The 26,041-nt window shown below is 43.0% G+C and overlaps 1 protein-coding gene across 3 annotated transcripts in view; it reads left to right on the top strand.

Moving 5' to 3' along the window:
- Positions 1-118: 118 nt before the first annotated feature.
- CHD7 (chromodomain helicase DNA binding protein 7) overlaps positions 119-26,041 on the top strand; it is a 222,973-nt gene continuing 197,050 nt past the window's right edge. For 2 of the 3 annotated variants that reach the window (XM_074987154.1, XM_074987152.1), the window contains exons 1-2: positions 119-440; positions 2,250-2,352. The gene's annotated coding sequence lies outside the window, so the exon portion shown is untranslated. The remainder of the gene's footprint in view (positions 441-2,249; positions 2,353-26,041) is intronic. The other variant, XM_074987153.1, reaches the window with a different exon arrangement.

The following is a 26,041-nucleotide window of genomic DNA, read 5'->3' as shown; positions in this document are numbered from 1 at the left end:
CCAGGCTGGGGTGGTGACGTGCAGGGCATGGGCGGGGCCTGCGGGCGCGCTCGCCCCCGGGGAGGGGGCGGTGTCGGGGGCGCGCCTTGTGGCGGCGGGAGGGGGGCGGTAGCAGCCGCGGCAGCCGCCTGGCTGGCTGGTGTCTCGCTCGGCTCCTGCGGACGCGCTCGGGAACTATCGGATTAAACTTGCATCGAGTGAGAATTACACAAAGGAGCGGAGCCGAGCCCGGAGCAGCCGCCGAGCCCCACACGGCCGCAGACCTGCGCTGACCCCGGGCAGGGGACTCGCACCCCCCTCCCCCAGCACCAACTCCGACGGGCGCGCGAGCCCCGGGCAGCGGCACCAACTCCGGAGCGTGTCCCCTCCTCCTCCCCGGCCCCTGGGCAGCGAGGGAGCGAGCGGGGGACACCGAGCCCAGCCGGCCCCGCGCTGACCCGGTGAGTGACCCCGCGCAGCGAGCGGGCGGCGGGGGGAGCCCCGCGGCAGGTCCCTGCCCCCGGGGGAGCGGGGTGTCAGCCCCCCTCCCCTCCGGGCACCCCGCCTGGGGCCGCGCGGTCTCGGTGGGGCGCTCCCCTGCGGGCAAAGGGCTCGTGGCCGCGCTCCGGCCGCCCGGGCCAGGGGGCCCCGGCCTCCCGCTCCGCAAGTTTGGAGGGCGCTGGAAGCCGGGGAAAAGTTGGGTAGAACTGCGCGAGAGGCGGGGGGAGGGAGCGCGAGGCGAGGCGAGGCGAGGCGGGGGGCCGGGCCGGGCCGGGCCGCGCTGCGGGGAGAGCGTCTCCCTCCGGGGAGCGCCGCCTCCGCTGACCACGCTGACTGCTCCCGGCGCCGGCAGCACAACAAGCGCTAACAAAGTGAGGGAGCCCCCTCCCCTCCCCTCCCCTCCCCCCCCCCTGCGGTCCCCGGGGCTCGGCGCGGGCACATGGAGCCGGGGCGCGGGGGAGCCCCATGGGGAGGCCGGGAGGGTGAGTGCGGACGCGGGGGGGTGGGGGGACCGACACGCGGTGCCGCAGGGGGTCCGTGCGCGGGAGGGGCGTGGAGGGAGGGAGGCCGGCGGGCGGGCGGGCGAGCGAGGGGGCTCCCGGCTGCTCCCAACAGCCGGAGAAGAAAGAGAAGGGGGTGGGGGAGAGACACTACCTAACGCGAGCTGGACTGGTGCTGGCGGCGCCTGCATAATAGAGACTTAACCCTGCGAACTAGCGCGGCTCCCCGTCCTCCCCCCCGACCCCCCTAGCGCCCCAGGCTGGGGCCGGAGCGGAGCACTGGGCAGGGCGCACGCGAGCCGGAGCTGCGCCCACTGAAATCAAGGCCATTTTGTGGGTGAGCGGAAAAGGTGGTTTGAGGCCAAGCGGTCAGGGAAGGAGGCGGGGGTGGGGGGGGAGGTTGTTTGTGTTTGATTCACGCAGGGAAATGGGGCTGGCAGGCGAGTCTCTGTGTCTGGCTGGTTCTCCCTGCGCTGCTGAGCGGTGGGGTTGGGGCTGCGGCCGGGTTGGGTACGGAATGGGGGGCGGCTGGAAGTGGGAAGCGGACACGTGGGGGGGATCGGGGGGGCGGAGGGAAGGTTGTTGGTGAGACTCAGGGAGAAGGAGCTGCAGGCAATGAGCAGCCATCATTATGTTGCATTCATTTGCCCTGATAGCATTGCATAAGGGGACACCCTCCCACGCTCTGGGGTACCCCGAAGTGCTGGCTGTTATTTAGGGGCCCCTCGGTTCCGGGAAGGCGGGGGCTAATTTCGGGCACATATTGTAAATCGGACGGGTTTCTTTGGCTCACTTTTCCACTGCTCCTGCTTCGGTTTAAACTAGTTTGGAAAACGGACAATGGACAAAAGGAAAGTGGCAGCGTACGGGGAGTTCCCTGGGAATGACGAAGAGATTGTTAGATAACCCCCACAACTCTCGGACGTACTTGCCCCCACTTTCTACCTTTGTGTTCGTTTGGGAAGGTACTGGACGTGCCTTTCAACTACATCGAGGCGAGATTTTTCGTTTGCCAGAGCGTTTTCAGTTCCTTACTCTCGTGGGCTTTGATTTGGAAAATAGCAGAAAAACCTTCCCAAGAAAACAAGTTTCTTTCTGTGTACGTAGGAGCCTCGATATTACTTTCATCAGAATAGAATCTGAGGGATGGTGGTACTAAGAGATGACTTTCTGGGAAGTGTTGTGTCGTTTTCTATCGTTGCGTATGGGACGAAAGGAGATACAAAGAAACAAGTTGAACAAAAAATGTTTCTGTTCATTTCCTCACAGATCATCCATTCTAACGACGGCAAAAAATCTTAATGACTATGACCTTAGCAGCCTGGGTAGCTGACTTATCCCAATTATAAATCCTGTTAGTTTGCAGTAATGTGTGAGTATCAATATATAATTCATATTAAAATCATGACCAGTAATTATTTTTATAAAAGTTGAAATCCATCATTTTCCAGAGAGAATGCTGCATCTGTCGCTTGGAGTGTTTTTGTCTTACTGTTGCACAACAGAGACACTCCAGTCCTTAACCTAAAATGGCAGCTTTAATTTGACTGGGGCCCATTCATTGACAATGATAATAAAAAGGCTGAAAGCTAAATGTAGCTGGATGCTTGGGGCACGTTGCAGGACTCTCTCTTGCATCACTAAGCACAGCATCGACAGGCACTTCTGAACTCTGTAGTTTCTTCATCAAAAGTTTTCAACAAAAAATTCCTTTTAAAATATCTCGTTGATCTGTATAACACATGCCAAACAGGGGTAGCTTAAGATCTTAAGGGTGGTGTGAGAGAGAGCTTATTTTAGCAGAGGTATTTTCTCTGTTTAAACAATAGGGAAAATTGCAGCAGTTCCCTTCGAAATAACCTGCAGTGAAATGGGAAATTGAGCATTTGTTTCTGAGGTTTGTAACAGGTGATTGGAGCAATGTTGACATTCTTACCATTTATATCTATAGCTGAGAGGATAAAGTGGGAATGTAACTTGTTTTTCTTTTGATACCTTTATATGGCATTAGAAGGGTGCTAGAGGTATTTGATGCTATCTACTTGAAGTTTTCTCAATTAAATAATACCACAGCATCTTGGAGATGACAGTTGCTTACAGACAACATTATTTGAAGTTCCAAAACACTAGTTTTGGAAAAGAGAACAATAGTTCCTGTTTTTGTTTTGTTTTGTTTTTAAGATAGAAATGTATAATACCACAAGCCATCATAATGTTTCTCCTGATTAATACTTAATTTTATTTCAGCTGGTTATTTTAGCCCCCTGAAGCATATAAATGCTTTATTTTAAGAGATTTTTTCCCAGAGATATTTTGTTCTAAACTATATCACTTACCATTGAATCGTTAAGTTAGTTAAACTTGCCTTGCTACCAGCTGGGTAAACACACTTGAGCAAGCTTCTCACTAGCTATTTAACACTGTAATGGTATGCCTTTTTAATTTTTAAAAATTCAAATTAATTGGTTTAAACAATGGAAAAAAAACTTTCTCACTCTTAATATTGAGCACACACAATTTTACTACCTGTCTGGCTGTTAACCAAGTATTAATTGAAAGTGAGTAAACATTTGGAAGGGATGTTATCCTTATCAAATGATAAGACGGGAATGATATATAAGAAATAATACTTTATCACAAGACTAAAATCCTGCTTGCTGAAAGCAGGACAAGGTTGCACAAATAGCAGACTAAACTTTTGTATGGTTTTGGTGATTTCCACTGAAATAGCTGTTACTACAAAAGTGTATAAATAGTTTTAAAAGAGCACTGGATTATGCTTTCTTTCTTTCTGTTAAATATACTGTAAAGTGCAGCTATTTCATAAAATATTGAAGGGTTACATAAAATAGGACGTGTCTACTTTGGAAAAGAGAGTGTATTTTCAATCTAAAAGTTTAAATAAGGTTTAACAACCTTGATCTGTGATTATTCTATATTAAACATTACAGATTATCTGAATGCTTATTTTCTTTCACAGTTCATTTTTAAGATGATTTTTACTTTTTGATTTTTAGCCGTTTCATATTAGCTTCAGATATTTTCAAGCCATCTGCCATCATGCTGGACTTTTGTGTAGGCCAATTTTGTTTTGACTGAAGGTGCTACATCATTTTAAAATATAAGGTGCCAGAAGTAATGCTCTGTACAAGTTCAAAGTATTTACAGCTACAAAGGCCCTAAACTTCGGATGTTCAATGGTCATGGCCTAGACCCTTATCCAGAGACAGACTTAAGTATAAGTGGGGGGTGTGTGTGTATATCAAACCAGATTATTTTAGTGCATTTTTAAAAGGAAAAAAAACTTAATAAGAAACTTATTTATAATGCTGTTCCAAGACATTCTTCTAAATATTGCATTGTGACTGTTTGGATTGACATGACCATATTTTCTGATATTGGCTCTTTCTGTCTAAATTTGGATATGGCATGTTGAAACAGCATGTGCGAGGAGGGAAGCTAGGGCCTGAAAGATGGGGAAAGGGAGAAGCAAACATGTAAGTGCCTTTAATTCTGTACCAAATCTTTAGCCTTCATTTCCTGTAGGTAGTATATCTGTCAATTAATTTCCAGATGGAGGGCTTTTAAAATCTGCTGAATGTTTGAATGAGTGAATTTAGTGTTCACAAATGAGGTGGTTTGGATCAAGTTGGAGCTGGTGGTTTAGAGCATTTACACACCAGGCTTCCCCAGTTTCTACAAATACATCTCATTCTTCTGTGTCGTTCCTATGGATAGATTACCAGTTGTTCTGGATTAGGGAATGGTGTAGTGATGCTCACTGGCAATATGGATACAGCAGAGTGGCGGCTGAGGCCTTGGCTGCCATATGAAAATGGTGTGCCAAACTGATTTCATCGGTAAAACTTTCTTGTGTAGATAAGACTTTTTAATATCCATGTTTAATCCCTTCTCCAAAGGGGCAAAAGGCTATTGCATAAATATGCAGCTACACTCTAGTCCCATCTGTGGCAGATTCCAACTTTTTCCTTCATGCATCCTCCTCCCTCATTTCCCACCCAACCATATTCCCATAACTAAGTAACCTTAAATTTGAGTTCAAATCTGTTGCTGCAGTGTTAAAAAAGTTAAGATGAGGGAAACAACTTACTCTAAGGAGACTTGTTTTGTTTTTAAGGCTCTTTGTCGCATAGAGATGGATAATTTACAGCAGCAGTTACAGAATATGAAACATTTCATTTTTTAGAAAAAGTTTCTGGCAATGCGCTAAAACTTGAATGAAATAGTCTTTCATTTTGTTTTCATCTGTATAATCTATTTGTAACTTTCCATGACTCTTATTTTTCCATGGATTACTCAAAGGGAAAATACATTGCATGGTTACCTAATTAAATGTCTTTATTCTCCACTATTTCCTAAATAATCATTCCATTCAGCGAGAAGAATTCTGTGACCTAGAGAAATACATTCCAAGATTCTCAGTGTGACAACAAAGCTCTCAAGGATGTTCTTAAGTCTGCAGAAACTGATTAATTCCTACTTCATACCATGCTTATTTATTTATTTATTTATTTTATTTTAAAGCTGTAAATATGGCCCTGTGAAAAAATCAGGTATGAGCAGGTTATCTCTAAATTTGATCTTGAATTTTATACATTCTGTTTTTGATCATGGCGTGTTTGTTTGCCTTCTCCATGTTTATGTGTAACATGCTTTTCTTCAATCTTGGAAGTGTAAACTGATGTTACTGAAACTTTTAAGGATGCATCTTAATTTAAAAATGGGGAACAATAAGCACATCACTCCCTATGTAATGGTAGAGCAGATTAGCGATATCAGAACTCTCTGCTTTGAAAGTTGATGGGCATTTGGGAGCATAGATGCTGACGGTGCTTCTGCAACCCATGGCTTAAAGTGGATTCCATTGTAACAAAGTTCACTGTTGGCTCCAGTGGCTCTCAGCAGCCATATGATATAGATGGTTCCAGCACCCCTGTTTGGGAGCTGATCACCGGCTGCAACCCTGCGACATGAGCTAGGGAGCACTTTGTATTGTTGTGATTCCTATAGCTCTTTTGGGTGTGGTGTTGCCTGCTTTTGGAGGGAGCTGCATCCGACCTTCCTCGGACAGAGACAATTGCTGTAACGTGAGGGTCTTGAGGGGAATGGTGGAGAATAAATAACTTCAAGAATCAGTTGTCTGGAAAAAGCCAGTGCAGTCAAAATGTCTACCTTCTTCCTAATTGTTCTGGGAGGAAAATTGCTTCACCATATATAATCTTGAGCCTGGAGATTATTTTGCACTGGGTTCATTGAAGTACGGGGCACTGTGTTAACTATGATTAAAAGTTGCCTTCTGATGAATAACCAGCTTTCTGGAGAAAGTGCTGTGAATAAATTTTAAGACCTTCTAGTTTGTAATGCTTTTCATTTACTTTCAAGCTATACATTGTAAATAACTGTGAGCTCTTGATTTCAATAGGTAGCTGTCTATTAAGTCTTGCTTTGGTAATCCCATTTTGCAATACATCATCTCGTATGCAAACATTTGGAGCCTTTTGTGGACAATTAATACTTCATGGTTTTTTTTATATCTCATTTGGTATTTCACTAAAACTGTTTCATGAAGTGTAATAGATTTTGTTGTAGATAGAAATCAGACCTCATCAATTTTAACACAGCTCTTGTTTTAAAATGTACCTGTCATACTGTCTTTCAGTTTTCTCTCTCAAAACTGAGCCACACATTTTGGCTATGTCTACACGGAAGGATTTTTCTGACAAAAACCAGGCTTTATTTTTCTAAATAAAACTGTGGAGCATCTACACACAAAATGCGCTTTGTCAACTGCCTGTCGATAAAACCCAGCACATCTGCCAGCCGTTTCGTGCCTCTCCACATTGAGGAATAATGCCTTTTTTAACAGTTTCCCGTTGACAAAAAAAACCGTGTAGATGCTCTGGGGACCCTTTTGTTGACAGACAGGGCTTCTGATTCACCGGGCAGTCCTGTTTGTTGAGCTTCTGGTTGGCCTTCTGTTCAGAGAGTGGCTGGGCAGTCTGGCCTCTCTGTCGATAGAGCCGATTGCTCTTTTGATCCACTTTTTTGTGCGGTCTTGAGCTGTTGACATTAAGTTTTGCCAGAAGATCTTGTCCAGCAGTAACTTTTGTTGGCAGATTGCTGTAGTGTAGATGTAGCCTTTGTTTTCAAAAGTCCTTTATCAAACCATCCACCAGTTTCTTCTGCTCTTCGTTTGCTTGATGGAGTTGCCTTTTTTCTGAAAGTGTCAGATACTGAACTTTTGTTGGGGGGGTGGGACCCACCAAGCATCTTAAGTCCTAATAATAGTACTTAGTCCCTATGATGTAAGGAGATGTCTGACAAGAATTAAGGGATTGATCCAAAACCCACTGAAGTCAAAGATTAAAACCAAAATACTGTCTAAAAAGTGGAAAGATGTTAGCTCTAAAATGCCAGAATGGCTCTAATTTGATTACTTAATATGTTTCAGAAAGTTTGTCAGACTTATTCGGGTGTCTTTGAATAGGAAAGTGTTTTCAATAGGTTACAGCTTTGTGCTTCAGGTTTTATTTTGTGTTGTACATTTCATGAAAACTTTATCCTAGAATTCTTAAAAGTTAAAATAGTGGGTTGGAAAAACTAGTTAAGAGGTAGAGGCGGGGAAAAATGTATTCAGATGAGGTTTTCAAATGAGAAGTTATGTGGCTATGGGATGGTTATTTCACGTGACTGGAGGGATAAGGATAAGGAGGAAGGTACCTTACACATTTAAAGCTTTTCTGAAGAAGTGCTGGAGGCTACAGGAGTGAAGGCAGTGGGAGAGATAGTAGAGCCAAAGAAGATAAGGGACTGGAGTAAGTCCAAAGAGAATTTTAGTACGGGAAGTTGTATTCTGATTCTTGAAATAAGGAGCCCATAGATCTGCACAGACGTGGGGCAGACTTATGTTTGTGGAGGCAAATAAGCAATCTTTGCATGAGAGAATGCAGGAAGTGTCCTCCTGTAAATGCTGGAGCCTAAAGAACTGGGACTTGAGAAGGCCTTGGTGAGGTTAGGATGATCAGAGGAAAAAGGAGATAAATGGAAGAATAAGAATTTAATTAGAGGTAGAGATGAGGCTGTGCAATATGTAGGAGAGAATGCCACTCTGATCCTGTGAATCTCACTATATGTTACAGGAGAAGAATTCAGTGTCAGGATTGCCTGTGCTTTTTATGGTTTGAGCAAGTGGAAGATCGGAGCTGAGGGTAACTTGTCTCTGAAGATCTTCCTCTGACAAAGATTTGTTAATCTGTCTGTCTGATGGAAGTTTATTTGGTAGAGACTGGCAGACAGAGGACAGAGGGGAGTCATTTCAAAAGTATGGAGAGAGGTGGTTTATTAGCATAAAAGGCAAAAGGAAGATAATCAGGAGAGATCTGAATAAAAAATTATCGAGCACTTTGTTGAGGCAGATGGTGGAGGGGGAGCATGATGTGGGTGGGAGCTCTCTGGATGTTGTAGTGATGGGCTATGCTGTAGAATCCGAGCAAGGTGAGGGCAACTACTGTGCTTCAAGGATTGTGCTCTAATATATAGTTCAGATTGTAACACGTCTTCTCCTATCCTGATGAACCCCTCCCTCCAGCATGCTGGGATAGCAGAACGTACCTGTTCAAGTTGAATGTTTAGGAATCTGGAGATCTTGGAGAAATGACTTAATCCTCTAACTTTTCTATTCGGTGATCTGTGTTGTCTTATATATAATATGATAACCAGACCTAAACTAGCATGGGACAAGCTTTAGGAATATATAAAGTGCTGTGCTCATAGCTGTCTCTGAAATCTCCCTGAGTTGTCTTGGCAATTGGTGGCTACCAGAGGCTCTGCCCCTAGTTTTCATATGTCCTGGAGTGATGAAGAGTTGCTAGCCCCTGGTGAGGGCTGCTTCTTGCTCTGGGTTAAAGGGAGGGTATCTGCTTTCTGTCATCAGCTGGGAGATAGTTTGGCTGGCTGTGCTGTTAGGGTAGTTGTCTTGGGTTGCTCTTTGGTGCTTACACCCTGGCTGGGGGAATCTCTGGTCCTGGTTGTTGTTTCCTGGTTACTGCTGATAGGCTCCTGTATGTCTAGAGTCCAGATCCTGCTTCAAGGAGCCCTGGCCCCTGACAGTACAGCTTGATCCTTAAAGTTTCTCGTCAGCTCTCTAAATCACTTGATTTAAGCTTCTAAGCTGGAGCAATTAAGAAAGCATCTAGAAACAGGAGCAATTTGCCAGTGCAGGAGCCTAAACAAGCCCTGGAGAGGTATGCTGGATAACAGCCACTCTTTCATGTTAGCTTTCTTTCTAAGTGGCTGCTGTATTTTGATCTCACCTGGCTACTAGAGGGAGGGGGCAGACTTGTTTTCTCTGTTTGGTTCAGCTGCCCTGTCTTTAGTATAGGAGATAGGTAAGCAGCCTTTATATGGTTCCTTCTTGTCTTCCTTCTCTTTTTCTTGATTTGTTTCACAGGGAGATGTATAGAAATATATATATATTTCTATATGGAGAAGTCACAGTTACAGGGTTTTTAAATTCTACTACTTCCTTAGATGAGAAATTTGAAAATAAATTCATGTGTTTCATACTGCTACTGCTGAATCTACTTGTCTCCCTCAAAAATCCCGTATACAGAAAAAAGAAGAGGTTAGCCATTTGAATGGTGTAGCATTCATGCAGAAGCAGTCGTCATGGACATAGAACCGACATTGGAAAGAATAGTTTGCAATAACTGCTTCATCCCTGGCTGAAGGGAGCAGAGTTGTCCTAGAGTCAAGTTGAAGGGTGCATTGAGGTTGAGTCAAATAGGAAAAAAAAGTAATTTTGTATTGGCATTTTTTTACTGTGGTTAAACCTGCTAAAGTGACTGAAGATTGAGAAGACTATTTTTCAATAATTTTTCTTTGAAAATGTAGACTATAGAGAGGAAAAGAGCTATTTAGTGCTGAGAATTTTTTTTAAGAAAGGTTGGGTACTGGAAAAGTGTTGGGTAAAGTACTACTAGATTAGATCTCTGTTCTGAGAAGTGTTGGTTCATGTGAACAAGTTTTTAAGGTTGGGTTTCACAAATCAGAAATGCCACTTCTTTGTACTAGTTCCTTAAGATTGAATAGTGGAAGTGGACATAGAGTTTTTAGACAGGGTTCATTAAATTCACGCAGACACTAAACAGAAGGCAAGTAGAGGTGCTTGAAGGTATATGTCTGATTGCAGTAGCATGCTGTGAACTTCATCAGATTCTTCAAAAGGATTCTTGCTGCTGAACTGGCCATTTGCTGTTGTAAACATTCCAGTTCTTCAGTGGGAGTGATGTTTGATAGATGTTCATTTCTTCTGTCTTAAGTGAAATGGCATAGCTACAGGAAGCAGTCCTTCAGAAAGTAAGGCAAGTCCATCTGAGAGAAAAGCACTGATCAGGATACCCATGAAACTAGTGCAGGGGTCAGCAGCGTTTCCAAAGTGCAGTGCAGTGCTGAAATGTGACCTTTTGACCTCCTATGTATGGTCTGAATACTTAGTGATACTTTTTAGAGTCACTGATAGTCCTGCTTATTACAGCTTCCTTAATAAATAAATAAAGGCGCAGAGCTATAGTGCTTAGGTAGTGGTTGGTAGTATTAGCTGGTCTCTTGTTATACCACAGGCTTTGAGCAAGCTCTCCTGGCTGCATGGGGCAAGAGGGTGGCACTGAGTTCTCACCTCACGTGCCGTTGGAAATCGGTTTTCATGCCACTCTTGGCACATGTGCTTGGAGTTGCTGACCCCCCAAACTAGTAGTTTTAGGTCAAACTCTCATTTGGATTTAGTAATACAACTTGCTATTAGTGGGCTTGTCTTTCTACACCTTTTTTTGAGAATTTGGGTATCACTCTTGTAATACATTTAATAGTGGAGATGGATTCACAAGAGAACACTCTTTTCTTGTATTAAGGAAATATTGGGAAGATTGCTGATCAAGAACTTGCATTTTTGTAATCTTAATGATAAAGCTTTTTGCAAAACTTATGGTCATTTAAGCTGTTGCCTTTATAGTTTTGGTACCTAATTTGGTTCTCTTTGTTCCTTGCCAAGTTTTTCATTTGAGAAAATCTGCAGGAGGTTTTTTTTTCATTTAATTTAATTATCTTCTACTTGTAGTTAACTTTGCCTTGAGGAAGGGGTGGGGAACCTCTTTTTGGGATGGGGGCCGCTGTAGGGCTGTGTGTGGGGCTGCTGGCCCATAGACAGATCAATCATGGGCTACAAAAGTGAGAATCAAAGAACAAATCACTGATGTGGTCCTTGACTGTATGAGGGCTGGGGCTATGGGGTCTGTGTGGGAAGAGTGGGCTGGGAGTGTGGGTATAGGTAAGAGGGAGGGTGCAGGAGGTTGTGGGGTTAAGGGGTTTAAGAAGGAGGGGCAGAAACAAGGTTCATTTGGGGAGTCTGGGCGGGAGGGGTGGAGGGTTGGGGGTACAAGGTCTGGGTGGGAGGATGTAGGAAGGGGGTGGCAGTAGGGGAGGCTGGATGGGAGGAGGTGTAGAGCTGTGTGGAGTCTGGGCAGTGGGGATGCAGCTCATCTATGCAGCATCCCTGGATGCACTGGCTGTGCTCCCCCTCCCTCCCACTCCCAGGCACTGCCCTCTGATTTGCTGGAATTGTGGCCATTTAGATCAGCTAGAGGAAGCCTGAAGGCAGGCTGCCCAGGTCACTGCTGCTCCTGTGGCTGGGAGAACAGTAGGAAATGATTGCAGAGACCAGAGTTGCTTCCTACCCTCTAGCCCTGGCAGAATCGCAGTCTGGATCCAGACTGCAGTTTGCCTGGTATGGCCCAGGAGGCTGGGGGCTCTGCACCCTCCACCCCCCTGTTGCTTGGATACGAAGCCTTGGGGTCTGGATCCAGACAAGCCACAATCCAGATCTGGACTGCTGGCAGGGGGTCCCCATCCCTGTCCTAAGGTTTTAATCTGACATTTATTGCACAATCTTCTCATGCACTAGAAAATCTGAGTGCCTAAATTATAGGCATATCATACATAGTATATTTGGAGTTTTACTATAGTAAATAGTTGTGCGCTTTCGGTGCAGTTGAAGGGTATGGAATATCTTCCCAATGAACATCAACACATGCCTTATGCAGGAAGTTATTGGTGGGATCAAAATGTTTCCTGAAGTTTGCAGAAGAGTGCATTGTTGCTGAGGCAGAAGAATAATCTTAGCTCAAGACTGAATATATTTATTTTGAAACCATAATTGCAGTTAGAGGATGTGAGGGCTCAGAAGGCACTTGTTATTTAACTTAGACTGAAGTTGTGTTATCTTAAGATGCTGTATGGAAAACAAAACTCATCTTTTTTTGGGTAGAAAGATGAAAAACCCATTAATCATGTATTAAATGCCTTGCCTAAGCTGCTATAAAGTACTTAGTCTTCCTCATTGCCTCTTTACAAAGAAGATATTTCTGTTATTCCACTGGTCCTCTCTTTGCAGTTCCTATTTTGGCATACCTCTTGGCTATGTCTAGACTAGAAGGTTTTGTCAGCAAAATGGCCATTTTATTAACAAAACCCATGGAGCGGCCAGCTTTCCAAGGGCGTTGTGTCAACAGTAAGTTGACAGAACACAGCACTTTCGTTGACAGCTGTACCCCACCTGCCATGAGGAAGAATGCCCCTATCGATGGAGATCTGTCGACAGAAAACTAGTCTGGACATTCCCGGGGGCCTGCTATCAACAAAGGGCTTCTGGAACCCAGCAACCCTGTCTGCTGTGCTTTCAGCTGGCTGTTTTGCCAGTAGAGCGTCTTGGCAGTCTGGCCGCTCTGTTGACAGAGCGGATCGCTCTTTTTATCTGCCCTGTAGTCTGGCCGCTGTCTGTCAACAGAAGTTTTGTTGGAAGATATCTTCCAACAAAAACTTCTGCTGACAAATCCCTCTAGTCTAGACATAGCCCTTGTCCTTGATTGGACTTCATGTCTGAGAGTCAACCTGCATATCACACATTTTATCAAATTACAAGTTGCTTACAATGATTTCCATTATTTGCATGTGTATATTTGCCAAATTGAATGAAACTAATGAAAAAAAAATCAAGTGAGTGTATCTGGGAATAATTTTGCATCCTGTGAAACTTCTCAGCATGGACTAATCAAATGCTTATTGCTGTAATATTGACTCAGACTATTTTCTAATACAAGTCTAAGCTTTAGATTATTGAAATATACAAATGTAATACTGTTCACATCATATCAAGCATTCCTTAGGTTAAAAGGATGGGGGGAATTATGAAGATGATGATGGATGAAGTAAAATATCAGACTGAATATAAACTGAACAATTTTAATATTATGCTGTTGTTCTCCTCCAGAGTAGTAGAAATTGACAGGTATACTTAAACATATTTATATATCACTCAAGGAAGGGATGAATAACTTACCTAAATTACAGGAATTTTTGTGCTGTGTATTTCACTCAGGGTACCCTTTACAGAATGCTTCTGTAGTTTTAGTATAATTTTTAAGACTATATTCTAAAGAGCTAGGCTCTGCAAATGACAAGCATCTGTCTTGTGTAGATACGTAAATTGTTTAGTGTTATGGACAGACATTTCTCAATCAGGTAGGATTAAGGTAGTATTTCATTAAGAGTCCACTTGTTCTTTCCTTCCTCCTTTTGGCCGTGTCTATGCTAGCCCAAAACTTCGAAATGGCCATGCAAGTGGCCATTTCGAAGTTTACTAATGAAGCTCTGAAATACATATTCAGCACCTCATTAGAATGCCAGCAGCTGCGGCACTTCGAAATTGACTTGGCTCATCCACATGCGGCTCCTTTTCGAAAGGACCCTGGCAACTTTGAAATCCCCTTATTCCTATCTGCTGTTAGGAATAAGGGGATTTTTCAAAGTTGCTGGGGTCCTTTCGAAAAGGAGCCCCATCTGGACGAGCCGCGCGGTGGCGAGCTGAGTCAGTTTCAAAGTGCTGTGGCTGCTGGCATTCTAATGAGGTGCTGAATATGTATTTCAGCACTTCATTAGTAAGCTTCGAAATGGCCATTTGCATGGCCGTTTCAAAGTTTTGGGCTAGTGTAGATGTAGCCTTTGTGTTTTCAAAATCAAAGGGGTTAGGTCTGTGCATGTGGGGGGGAAGTCTTCTGGAAAGTTGGGTATGAGTTCTTAATTAGGTTTTAGTTCCAGATAAATTTCTTGCATTCGTGGTTATGGTAGCCATGAGGACCTGAAGAAAACCTCTACAGAGGTAGAAAACTTGTTTCTTTTATCAGCAGCCATTCATCTGATGAAAGATAAGTCTCACATTTTTGTCTTGTATCTCCAGTGACTTGAACTAGAAGACACAAGCTTCATTTGTTTCTCAGTGAGCACTGGTGGCTCTAATTGTATTCATATTGAGCGTTTTAGTTATGTGCTTGCTTTAATGGGCTTAGGGAACCTGAAAAGCACTGGTGTGAAACAACTGGCCCTGGGACCAGGTCTTGTGTGTCTGATGTTTTTCTGGCCTGCATGACATGCCCAGATTTGGAAGACTCTGTTGCTTTTAATTTAAAATAGAGAACTCTTAGCTATTCTTCTAGTGTACGTAACTTTCCAACTGTAAATCAGTGCAATGTCTTGTGTCTGCATTGAGTGTGAAATAATGACTGAGAGGTAAGAACTACTATGCTCCCCCTTAATCTATCTGGGGTGCTGATTTAACAGGCTGATGATAACGTTTCAGTGTAGATTAACTAAGTGGATAAAAGGAGGAAGCTGGTGGGAGTAAAGCTCCTTTGGGTGGGAATTCTTACAAAAATGCTAAGAAGGGAATAGAACACAGACATAGCATAGAGAGATTTACAAATAGGAAAAATAGCAGTGAGTATATTTTTCCTTTGCCAGCTGCCAAATGTATCAAAGCAACGAACAAAAGTGAACAAAAGCTTGATCTGCTATGCAGAGACCATATTACTACTCTTTATCTTTGTGCAGAACTTCTATTTGATTAAAGCTAGCTCAGTTGTGTCTCAGAGGGGTAGCTGTCTTTGTCTGTAGCTTCAGGAAAAACAAGCAATCCTGTAGCACCTTAAAGACTAACCATTTTATTTTTAAGTAATGAGCTTTTTCTGCAATCGCACTTCCCACCTTGAGTCTAGACATATCCTGTGAGACCAATGTTTAGTCAGTCTGTAAGTCTAGTGAGAGATTAGTTGGTTTTTGTCTAGTGGACCGAACAGACAGATGCCAGGAACCTGAGAGTTTTATTGTGAACTGTGTTCTTAAGTTCATGATATTTTCAGGTCTGTTATAATGGGGTTAATAAGCCTTAACATTTATACAGCACTTTCATCAAATGATCCTAGTGTTTTATACATTTCAATTATGCCGCCTCACTACTTTCTATAAAAATGTCAGTGTCGTCGTTGGGGTCAGTTAGATTAACATGGAGCACTTTTGAGTAGATCATGCTGTAAGTAGTTTAAGTATGACGCCTATGCTTTAATCTCTTTGAAGATCTGTGAACTTGCAGAATTTAGTGGTGTATTTTGCATGTTTTGGATCTTTGTGGAGAAATGCACTTAAACATAGGAAACTAGTTGTAGAGGGGAAGTGGTGAAACACAATACATGCATGAAATACTGTCAAATAGACAAAGTAAACTTAAAATCTTTTCAGCTGTCAGCAGAGTTGGTAGCAGTTTTGTAATCTAGATTGTCTAATGCTTTCCGTTACAAGCCCATGTTTTCAGTTGCTTATAACTTTGCCTAACTCTAACCCTTTTGACATTTTCCATGCTTGGTCACTGCTTCATCAAACTGAATATTTTAGGAAGATCTCAGCAAATGTGACATAGCCATTTCTGAGGCTGGGGGAAAAAGTGTGTGTTGCCAAATTTTTATGTTAAAAATTTCATCTTGTTTAAAGCAGGGTATGTAACTTATTGGGGACGTACTCATGCTGTGGGGTGCATTTTACTGTCATGAAAATCCATAGAAATTAGGCCAATTTATAAGCCTCTGAAAAGCACCCTTTATGCATGCTTATTAAAGGTTGGTTGGAGCTTTGAACCTTCCATCTGCACTGAACATATTCCCCTGCCTTAGGGAGGGTGAGCTAATGTTGATATGCAGAAACAGCTTCCCTTTTGTTTTGAGGGAAGGAGTATTGGGTTGGAAGCCAAGAGGACACAGTGTTTTAATTTCAGGTCTTTCACTTGTATACGATATATTTTACATCTGTTGTGCAAAGGTTGTTTCCCCTAATTTAGAAGACAGGCAAGTATCATTAGTCCCATTTTACAGCTGAGGTTAACTGAGTGGTTGTGCAAGATCACGTCAGAGTTGAAGATAGGTCTGCCATATTAGTGACATCTCTAAGTCTCAGCCACAGTCATGTTGCTTTTGAGAATGGATATGCCTGATTTTTTTTTTTTAAATGTTCTGATGTCAATCACTAGGTCTTGCTGCTTTGCAGAGCAAGGAATGAAGCCTAGAAATTTTTATTCCTAACACTCCTAACCTTGTTTGATCCCTTGATTGCCTTGGCTCAGTCTCAGGATCAGCCTTTCCCTGTGTGGCTAACAAGGGGAAGGCCTAGTCTAGGTTTGCTGCAGGCTTTAAAAAGCCAGAGTCAAAGTGACCAGGGGAGCGAAGCCCACAGGGGGCTGCAGATGGGAGTTTTAAGAGGGAGTATGACGGCGGGGGATCTACGATGGGTAGGAAGACTCGCAACACCTCTGCCAGCACTGCTCCTGTCTCCTCCACCTGTACCTGTAGTTGGACAGACCTCCTGACTAGGGATGCCTCTGCCCAGACCCTTGTGTGCTTCTACAGGGACTGTGACTTGCATCTCCCGCCTGCTGCAGCCCAGGCTGGTGAGACCATCCAAAGTGGAAGGTGTCTTCTGATGGACTCTTTCAGGAAGCAGAGGGTGAAGTGGTAGGGTGAGGTGGCCTGAGAGTGTTCGTATCCATGAACAAATCACTGGAGGTGGAGATGGCTGAGCGGGGACACTGCCAGCTGGTCCCTTCTGGTAGCAGGCAGTGCTCCGCTTCTGCTCCCAATCTTCCAATGTGCCTTTCTGGATATGGGAGATACAGGAGATGAGGAATCACTCCCTGCAGCAGAATCGGAGAACTCTTGTACCCTCAAGGTTGGGCGGTCCACTGTCAACTGCTATGAGAAAATGTTAGGAGGCTCCCATCTATCGCCCTGACAGTGTCATCCCGGGAGGTGCGCTGCCTGCCAGGACCCCGTATCTGAGATGTTACAGGAATGCTGACTGCTACCTCATTCTACTCATCTATGTCAGCCTGAATGACACTGCAAGGTGTAACCCTGGGCAGATCAAGCGTTGCTAAAGGGTTCAGAGTACGGGTGAAGGAGTTGAGAATGCAGGTGGTGGTCTCCTCAGTCCTTTTTGTCAAAGGTAGGGGCTCAGGCAGAGACAGGTGCATCCTGGAGGTGAATGCCTGTCTGTGAGGATGGTGTTGCCAGGAGCGCTCTGTCTTCCTTGATCATGGGATGCTGTTCAATGAAGGACTGCTAAGCAGGGATGGAATTCGCCTTTTAAGGAATGGGAAGAATATTTTGGATTGAGACTGGCTAACCTAGTGAGGAGGGCTTTAAGCTAGGTTTGACAGGGACAGGTGGCCAGTGCCCACAGGTAAATAATAAACCTTGTGACCTGGGAGTTGGGTTAGAAATGGAAGGGATCATGGGCTATAATAGCAGAGAAAAAAGGGGGACTAGGCAGAACTGGGGGGGCAAAAGAAAATCAGTATCTTAGATGCCTGTATACAAATGCAAGAAGTATGGGTAATAAGCAGTGAGAACTTGAAATCCTAATAAACACAGTTATGACATAATTTAATATCACAGAAACTTTGTGGAATAATGCACGATTGGAATATTGGTATAGAAGGGTACAACTTACTCAGGAAGGATAGGCAGGGTAAAAGAGGAGGAGGTGGTGCTTTGTATATTAAAAATGTGTGTACCTGGACTGAGCTGGAGACAGATGCAGGAGACAGACATGTTGAGTCCCTGGGTTAGGTTAAAGGGGTAAAAAACAAGGATGATATGATAGGGGTCTACTACAGACCACCTAGTCAGGTAGAAGAGATGGATGAGGCTTTTTCTAAACTAACACAGTTATCCAAAACACAGGATTTGGTGGTGATAGGGGACTTCAACTATCCTGATATATGTTGGGAAACTAACACAGTGAGGCACAGACTATCGAGAAAGTTCTCAGACTGCATGGATGACAGATTTTTTTTTTGAGAAGATGGAAATAGCTACCGCGGGGAAGCAGTTCTAGATTTGATTTTTAACAAATTGGAAGGAATGCATTGAAAATTTGAAAGTGTAAGGTAGTTTGGGAGAAGGTGACCATGAAATCATAGGGTGCATCTACACTTGTATTCCTCTTTCGAAAGAGGTATGCAAACAAGGTATATATTTGCATATCTGGCACCTCATTTACATATTCTAACTTCAAAAGAGCTTCTTTAAAAAGAAGAGAGCCAGTGTAGATGCTGCTCTTTCGAAAGTAAACCCATCTTCGAAAGAATGCAAAGTACTCTGCTTAGGAAGGAACCATCAGCTTCATACCCATAGAGTGGTGGGAAGCAACTGTCTAGGAAGGAGTACAACAGAAAGGGATTTAAGAGTCTTGGTGGACCACAAACTAAATGAGTCAACAGTGTGATGCTGTTGCCAAAAAAACCCAAACATGATTCTGGGTTGTATTAAGAGGAGTGTTGAGATCAAAGACAAGATAAATCATTCTTCCACTCTGCTCTGTGCTGATTAGACCTCAATTGGAGTATTGTGTCCAGTTCCGGGCACCACATTTCAAGAAGGATGTGGAGAAATTGGAGAAGGTCTAGAGAAGAGCAACAAGAATGATTAAAGGGCTAGAGAACATGAGCTATAAGGAAAGACTGAAAGAACTGGGCTTGTTTATTTTAGAAAAGAGAAGACTTAGAGGGGACATGATAGCAGTTTTCAAGTACCTTAAAGAGGGTTACAAGGAGGAGGGAGAAGAATTGTTCTCCTTGGCCTCTAAGGATAGGACAAGAAGCAATGGGCTTAAACTGCAGTAAGGGAGGTTTAGGTTGGACATTAGGAAAAAGTTCCTAACTGTCAGGGTGGTTAAACACTGGAATAAATTGCCTAGGGAGGCTGTGGAATCTCCATAGGTGGAGATTTTTAAGAGCAGGTTAGACAGACACCTATCAGGGATGGTCTAGACAGTGCTTGGTCCTGCCGAGAGGCAGGGAGTTGGACTCAATGACCTTGTGAAGCTCCTTACAGTTCTAGAACAACAAGAAGTCTCGTGACACCGTATAGACTAACAGATATTTTGGAGCATAAGCTTTTGTGGGCAAAGACCCACTTAATCAGATGCAGCTTTGCCCACGAAAGCTTATCCTCCAAAATATCTGTTTGTCTATAAGGTGCCACAGGACTTCTTGTTGTTTTCGAAGATGCGGAGTAACACAGCTATCTCTCTGATACTTCCAGTTCTAGTGTTCTGTGATTCTCTGATTATTCTCTAGAAAATAATTGTACACGTAACTGGAATAATTTGCATCCTACCCCCTTATTGGTGCTTGGTCCAGAGAGAGAACTGTCTGCTACTGGTTATTATTTCAGTTTAAGTGCTAGATATTTCTGCTGTGGACCTAAACATCTAATCTCAAAACCTGCTGATGTCCCTATTGAAGGTCGATAATGGTTCCTAAGTTAATGTCAGTGCTCAGCCACAGTTTTACATGTCCACACTGGGCACTTGGTTGGCAGTGTGTGTCCTCATTACAAGCACTTCCACTGATTTTAACTGTCAGCATGGGCCATTGTGGCTACGTATCATTAGAATGCTGTTAGGAATAAGGGGATTTCAAAGTTGCTGGGGTCCTTTCGAAAAAGAGCACCATCTGGACAAGCTGTGCGGTGGCGAGCCATGTCAATTTCAAAGTGCTGTGGCTGCCGGCATTCTAATAAGGCGCTTCATTAGTAAACTTCAAAATGGCCATTCAAAGTTTTGGGCTCGTGTAGACACGGCCTGTGTGATGGCTGCTGAAAGGCAGTAACAGTTGAGGTAAGCACTGCACTGCTTACATCCAAACTGCATTGGCTTAAGTATTGCACCTCTCACAGAAGTGAAGTTTGTGTTGTCACCAGCTTATGTTGATTGGAGCTGCATTTTGGTGTAAACACTTAGGCTGTGTCTACACTTGCATTCCTCTTTCAAAAGAGGAATGCAAATGACGGAAGTAAAAAATGTAAATGATGCACTGATTTACATAGCTCATGCTTCATTTGCGTAATCTCAGTGGAAGAGATTCTTTCAAAAGAAAAATTGTAGATGGGGCTCTTTTGAAAATAACCCCCATCTTTGAAAGAATGCTTCTTCCTGTCTTGTTTCAGGAAGACGTGTTCTTTTGAAGATGGCTTTTATTTTCAAAAGAGCCCCATCTACACTGCATTTTTTTTCTTTCTAAAGATCCTCTTCCAAAAAGGGGTTATGCAAATGAAGCCTGAGATATGTAAATCAGCACCTCATTTGCATTCCTCTATTTCTTTTGAAAGAGGAATGCAAGTGTAGACGTAGCCTTAGAATTATGAAGCGTAAATCAGGCCTCAGAAATCAGGAAATGCCAAGAGCAAGGTTGCCGTTCTACTTTAATTCTGCCACCTTGTGTGAATGGTTGGTTGGTTTAGAGATAAATGACCATTGTCTCATTCAGTGACCAGTAGAGGAAACCCTCAAAATGCGTGATTTTGAGTTGTGCCTAACTTGCATTAATGTGAGTTAAGTGCAACTCAAAATCCCGCTCAGTCCCCTCAAATCCCACTCACCACCCATGCACAGCTCTGGTTCAGCCTCCACTGGAGGGGGCAGGGTGGATCCCATTCTCCCGGCTCCACCAAACCCCGGGGAAGTGGCAGCTGCAGGAGCTCCTGGCTCGGGAGCCCTGGTGAAGGGGCAGCCTGCGGGTGCTTCCGGCCCCAGTTCAAACCCTCCACGTATGGCTCCGGTTCAAACCGCTCCCCCGCCCCCCAGCAGCCCTAAGTCACCCCAGGCTTAACCCCCCTGTTCCCCTCCCATGGCCCCAGCCCACCGTCAGGCTTAACCCTCCCCAACTGCCGCCCTGTACCCCAGGACTTACATTCAGAAAGGAGCTCCAGGTGCTCCTGCTGCTTCCCATCTGCAGATCATGTGTCCCACTGGGGAAAAAAGCCGCCCCGACTTGCACAAAATTCGGGTTAGGATAAGGGTGCGAGGGACCAGAACCCTTGTGTACATTAAGGGTCTATGGTATGTACAATGACACTGATGAAGGGCTGAAAAGCGAGAGAATCCTCTCTGTGTTTAAGGCACTGATCAAAGACTCAACACAGCTGAGTTCTTTTTCTGACTCTGCTACTGATTTTACACACAATGTTTAGCAAAACTGTCAAAATGCACATATATTCAAAGTTGCATGGACTCTCTTAATCCTTGCATTTCGCAACTGTTGAGTGCTTATCCTCTGTTCTTTACTACAAGATTTTCAGGTGCTGCTTTCAATAGCAGTAGTTACAATGTTTTGAGACAGCGACTTTAATTTGACAGTGTGTCTCTTGATATGCCAAGTCTGTAAATGTGTATCGTTCATTAATCAACGTGTCTTTGGAGTGCCTTTATTCTGTTTAATTGTTTTCTGATTTTATGTGCAACTTTGCATTCCCTTGCCTTCAGACCTTTTCTAATGACATTCTGTAAGATTTCTAATCTGAATCCCTGTTATTGTATTGAAAAATTTATAACCTAAGACCTACATATGTATTTGTTGCTTTGGATTGGGAACGGATGAAATGTGGGAACTGGTATCTAGTAGTTGATAATATCTAGACAAAATGTAAATGCCATATTATAATAAGCAAGTAGATTTATCTCATGGTGCTCAGATCTTTAACTCAATTAAGATTTTTTTGAAATAAAAGGAAACGTATATGATTGTGCTGTGCCAAAACAGTCATACTCCAAATTTCCCTGTTTTCTGTAAGGTTCACTGGGAAAGCAATCCAAGTCCAGATTTATACTATTTTTCTGGCTCATCTTGGCTGAGGCTCTTTTGCCATTTGCTCAGTTATGTCAGTTCGGAAGACTGTATTTGATTTGATGATTGTGTCAATCTTCTCTTTGGTTTTGAGAAGCAATCCTATTCCAGTTACAGCCTGTTTTCCTGACACAACCAAATCTTTACATAGTGTCCTTTTTACATAAGATAAGCAACATTCCAAATTTGGTGATCCTAGCTCTTACCATTTAAGAGGAGTTCTTGTTCAAACAAATTCCCTAAAATACATAGTAGATAAGCGTCCACATTTTTGGTAGAAATCCTACCTATTCTTTTTCCTCTCCAAGAGTGCTTATGAAATTATAAAAGCATATCAGGCTGTGAAGTTTGTTCTCAAAGGTAGGGTAGCTTTTTCTACAGAGTCCTTTTGAGCCTGAAAATATGTGGCAGAATTATACCAGTGCATTCTATTCACATCTTCAGGGTCATTGTTTCAATCCATATTCTAGTGTTTTGAAGTGACTGTTTTACTTGCATCCTTGGAATATTGAAGTGAGTCTTGAAATGGAGCTCTGTGGAAATAGAATATTCGTAAAGTGATGTCGTCATTTAAAAAACTAGAATATTTTTCTAGTAAGATTTAAAACGTGCATACTAAATGCACACTGCTGAAGTCAATAATATATTTGTGACACAAAATAAATGTCAGGAAATTCACACATAATGTGCTGTTGTGCATAGATTCATCCTGTTTTTTTCCATCTGTTCTAACAGTGAACTTCCTTTTGTCAGAACAATTATTAAATTGTTTGTGTTGATACAATGCTAAGGCATATTTATTTTAAGCCTTACTTTAAGGCACTTGAGGAACTTTGAAAAACAAAAATCACTCTATGGTGAATCTTCTCATGCCTGTTAGCGCAAAGGTCATTTATGTACATGTATGTCTATTTTTTTAAATTATGCAGTTTTGAAAAAAGTTTTAGATCTTTTGTAGGAGAGTTTTTTTTTGTTTTGTTTTTTACTTCATTCTTTTAGTGGCTTATTTTTAAGACTTCTCAGTTTTATTCCTCATTGACAACAAATGTCTTTCACTTCTTGGAAGAAAATTGGTTTAGCATGGCCTTATTTATTCTGCACTTTTACACCAAGTGAAGTCTGGTGTTTGTAGCAACACATTGAAATAGTATGTGAACTGGCTAAAGTGGATCTTCCCCCCCCCCCCCCCCCCGCCAGTGCCCTTCAATACTCATGTTTACCAGACCTTGTAATGGGTGTGGACTGTGTGTGCCGCTCTTCGTTATGCACATCTTGTACCCTCTGTAGGATATTATGTTTGCTGGGGCATGCAAAATGCAATATAAAGCGTGTGAAGTATGGACTGTTGTATTTTGTTTGAGACTTTATGTATATTGTTAAGAAATTCAGTTACAATTCCCAAAGCAACTGTAAATTGGCTATGTCATAAATTTGTCTCCATATGTAATAGTATAAATAATATAAATATGTAACTGGATCAAGTTGTGGTTATCATGGGAGCCATAACTTTTGATTTTCCTGGCTCTGTGTATGAAAAATTCAACCATAACACTGAATTAATGTACACTTACTTAATTGTTTATAATTGAGGTCTCTTAAAAATGAGAACCTGCTGTCTTTTTTGTATGGAAAATATTATTGTAAAACCTTGAATAAAAATCTCTACCACTTCAGGTTGTGATGGAACAAATAAGCTTATTCAGCCGTTGTTATGGGTGATGTACATATTTTCAAAGAAACTTAACATTCTAACTTTACACAAAACAGCAGCTACTTCATAATGTGTTTTTTCTGAGAAATGATTGTCATAAATCTAGACACCTAACTAGCAGTATATCAGAAGAGTACTTTAGAGACAAGAAATAGCTTGACTAATATCTGAATATAAGGCATGGTATAGATTAATAAATGTTTACTGCTATTGCTGTTTTATTTAGTAACTGAGTAATTGGGTACCAAGTCTGAAGCAAACCAAGCATTTCTTCCAAGTACTGTGAAACGTATAATACAAGCCGAAACACGCATTATGAGGAGCCTCACTTCAGCAAGGGGAAAAGTGATTTCTGTGTAAAGACTGAAGTGTGCTTGGACCCTTTGAGATGAGGTGCTACATAACTTTTAGATCAATATTAATTATACAAAATGATATTTTCCAAATGGAGCTCCGGGAAGGGCTGTAACTATAGATTCTTTAAAACTGGAAAGCAATTGAAAACTCAGAAAGAGGACTCTGTAGGCAGCTTTCATTTCTTCCCCTTTCGTCAAGATATAAGTCTCATAATTTTGTTTGTTTTATGCCTTTGTCAGTAAGGTGATAGTCTTATACTGACAAATTTGAATGTTTCATGTATTATACTTCGGCTTGTAGCTAGTATCCGAAATACAGCCATGTTTGTAATGATCAACTTTGTTCTCTCTCCCAAATAGCTGAAACAAATTAATAGAATTCCATTGCTGGCATTCATATTTAAAATAATGTGGAAATTCTGTCATCATCTAACCTGCTCCAAACATCTTTCAGGGATGGCCTATAACAGAAATCAGCAACCCTTCTGAAGCGGAGTGCCGAATTTGACCTTTTGACCTCTATGTATGGTCCCAGTGCTGGTGAGACTTTTTAAAGTCATCATAGGCCTACTTACAACAGCATCACTAATAAATGGTAAAGCCCTGCATCTTAATTTTATTTAGGTGGTGGTTGGTAGCATTGGCTGGTCTTTCGTTAATCCGTAGGCAGCATGGCTTTGAGCAAGCTCCCCGCTGCATGCGGGAGGAGGGGTGGTGCCAACTTCCTGCCTGACCTGCTGATGAAAATTGGCTCATGTGCCACTCTTGGCACCCATGGTGGGGGTTGTTGACCCATGGCCTCAAATATTTTGGGGTGAGTGTGTGTGCGTGAGAGAAATCAAATCACTATCTTAATGTGAGAAGTATGGTGAATAAACAGGAAGAACACATAATTCTAGTAAATAAACAAAACTGTAGAAGGCATCAGAGACTGGGTGGCATAATATGCATGACTGAAATATTGGTACAAAAGGGTACAGCTTGCTCTTGGAAAGCCAGGAAAAAAGGAAGTGTTGCCTTAGATATTAAACATGTAGAAATTGGACTGAGATTGATTTGGAAATAGGACAGAGGGTTGTTGGGTGTCTGAGTAAAAATAAAAGGTGTAAAACCCAACAGTAATGTCATGGTATGGGTTTACTACAGATGCCATAACCAGGAAGAAGAGGCTTAAAAACAAATAAGAAAACAAAAAAAATCTACCAAAGCGCAGGATTTGGTGGTGATGCGTTGGGGGGTGGAGGAGTGGGATGGGGGGTTTCAACTGCCCAGATGTCTGTTGGGAAAATAATGCAGCAGGGCACAGATAATCCAACAATTTTTAGAGACAATATTTTTTATTTCAGAAGGTAGGGAAAGGTATGGGTGCGGGGGGGGCATTGTTCTAGATCTGATTTTTAACAAATAGAGGAGCTGGTTGAGAATTTGAAAGTGGAAGGTGGCTTGAGTGAAAGCGATCATGAAAGTTCACGATTCTAAGGCAGGGATAGGCAACCATGAAGAACAAGTGGCCCTGCATCTCAGTGGGACATGGCAGCCTGTGATTGTTTCCACCTCTGGACCTTTGTGCCCCCTCCACCACATACCTCTTGCACCCTGGGGCACCAGAGCCCTGCAGTTACCTGCTCTTCCTCTTCCACCAGGCACTTCTGGACCATGGAAATTGTCTGATTTGTGCTGTTTCCTCTCCTCCTGTGTCCTTCCAGAGGTGGAAATGGTCACATCAGCTGATTTGTGGCATTCTGGCTTTGGGAGGGCGGGGGGAAGAGTGGGGACAGAGCACAAATTGGGTGATTTGTGGCTCTCCTGAAAGTCCTGGGAGGGAGGGGAAGGTGTAGGAAGTGCATGGCTCTCATGACCCTGGGAGGAGGAAGTACTTGGGAGGGGCAGCGAGGAGGTCTGCAGGCCGTTGGTG

This window comes from Carettochelys insculpta, chromosome 2 (genome assembly GCF_033958435.1).
Source record: "Carettochelys insculpta isolate YL-2023 chromosome 2, ASM3395843v1, whole genome shotgun sequence".
In the NCBI taxonomy this organism is placed as follows: Eukaryota; Metazoa; Chordata; order Testudines; family Carettochelyidae; genus Carettochelys; species Carettochelys insculpta.
Note: the sequence above shows the minus strand (reverse complement) of the source record. Positions and strands in the feature narration are given on the sequence as shown.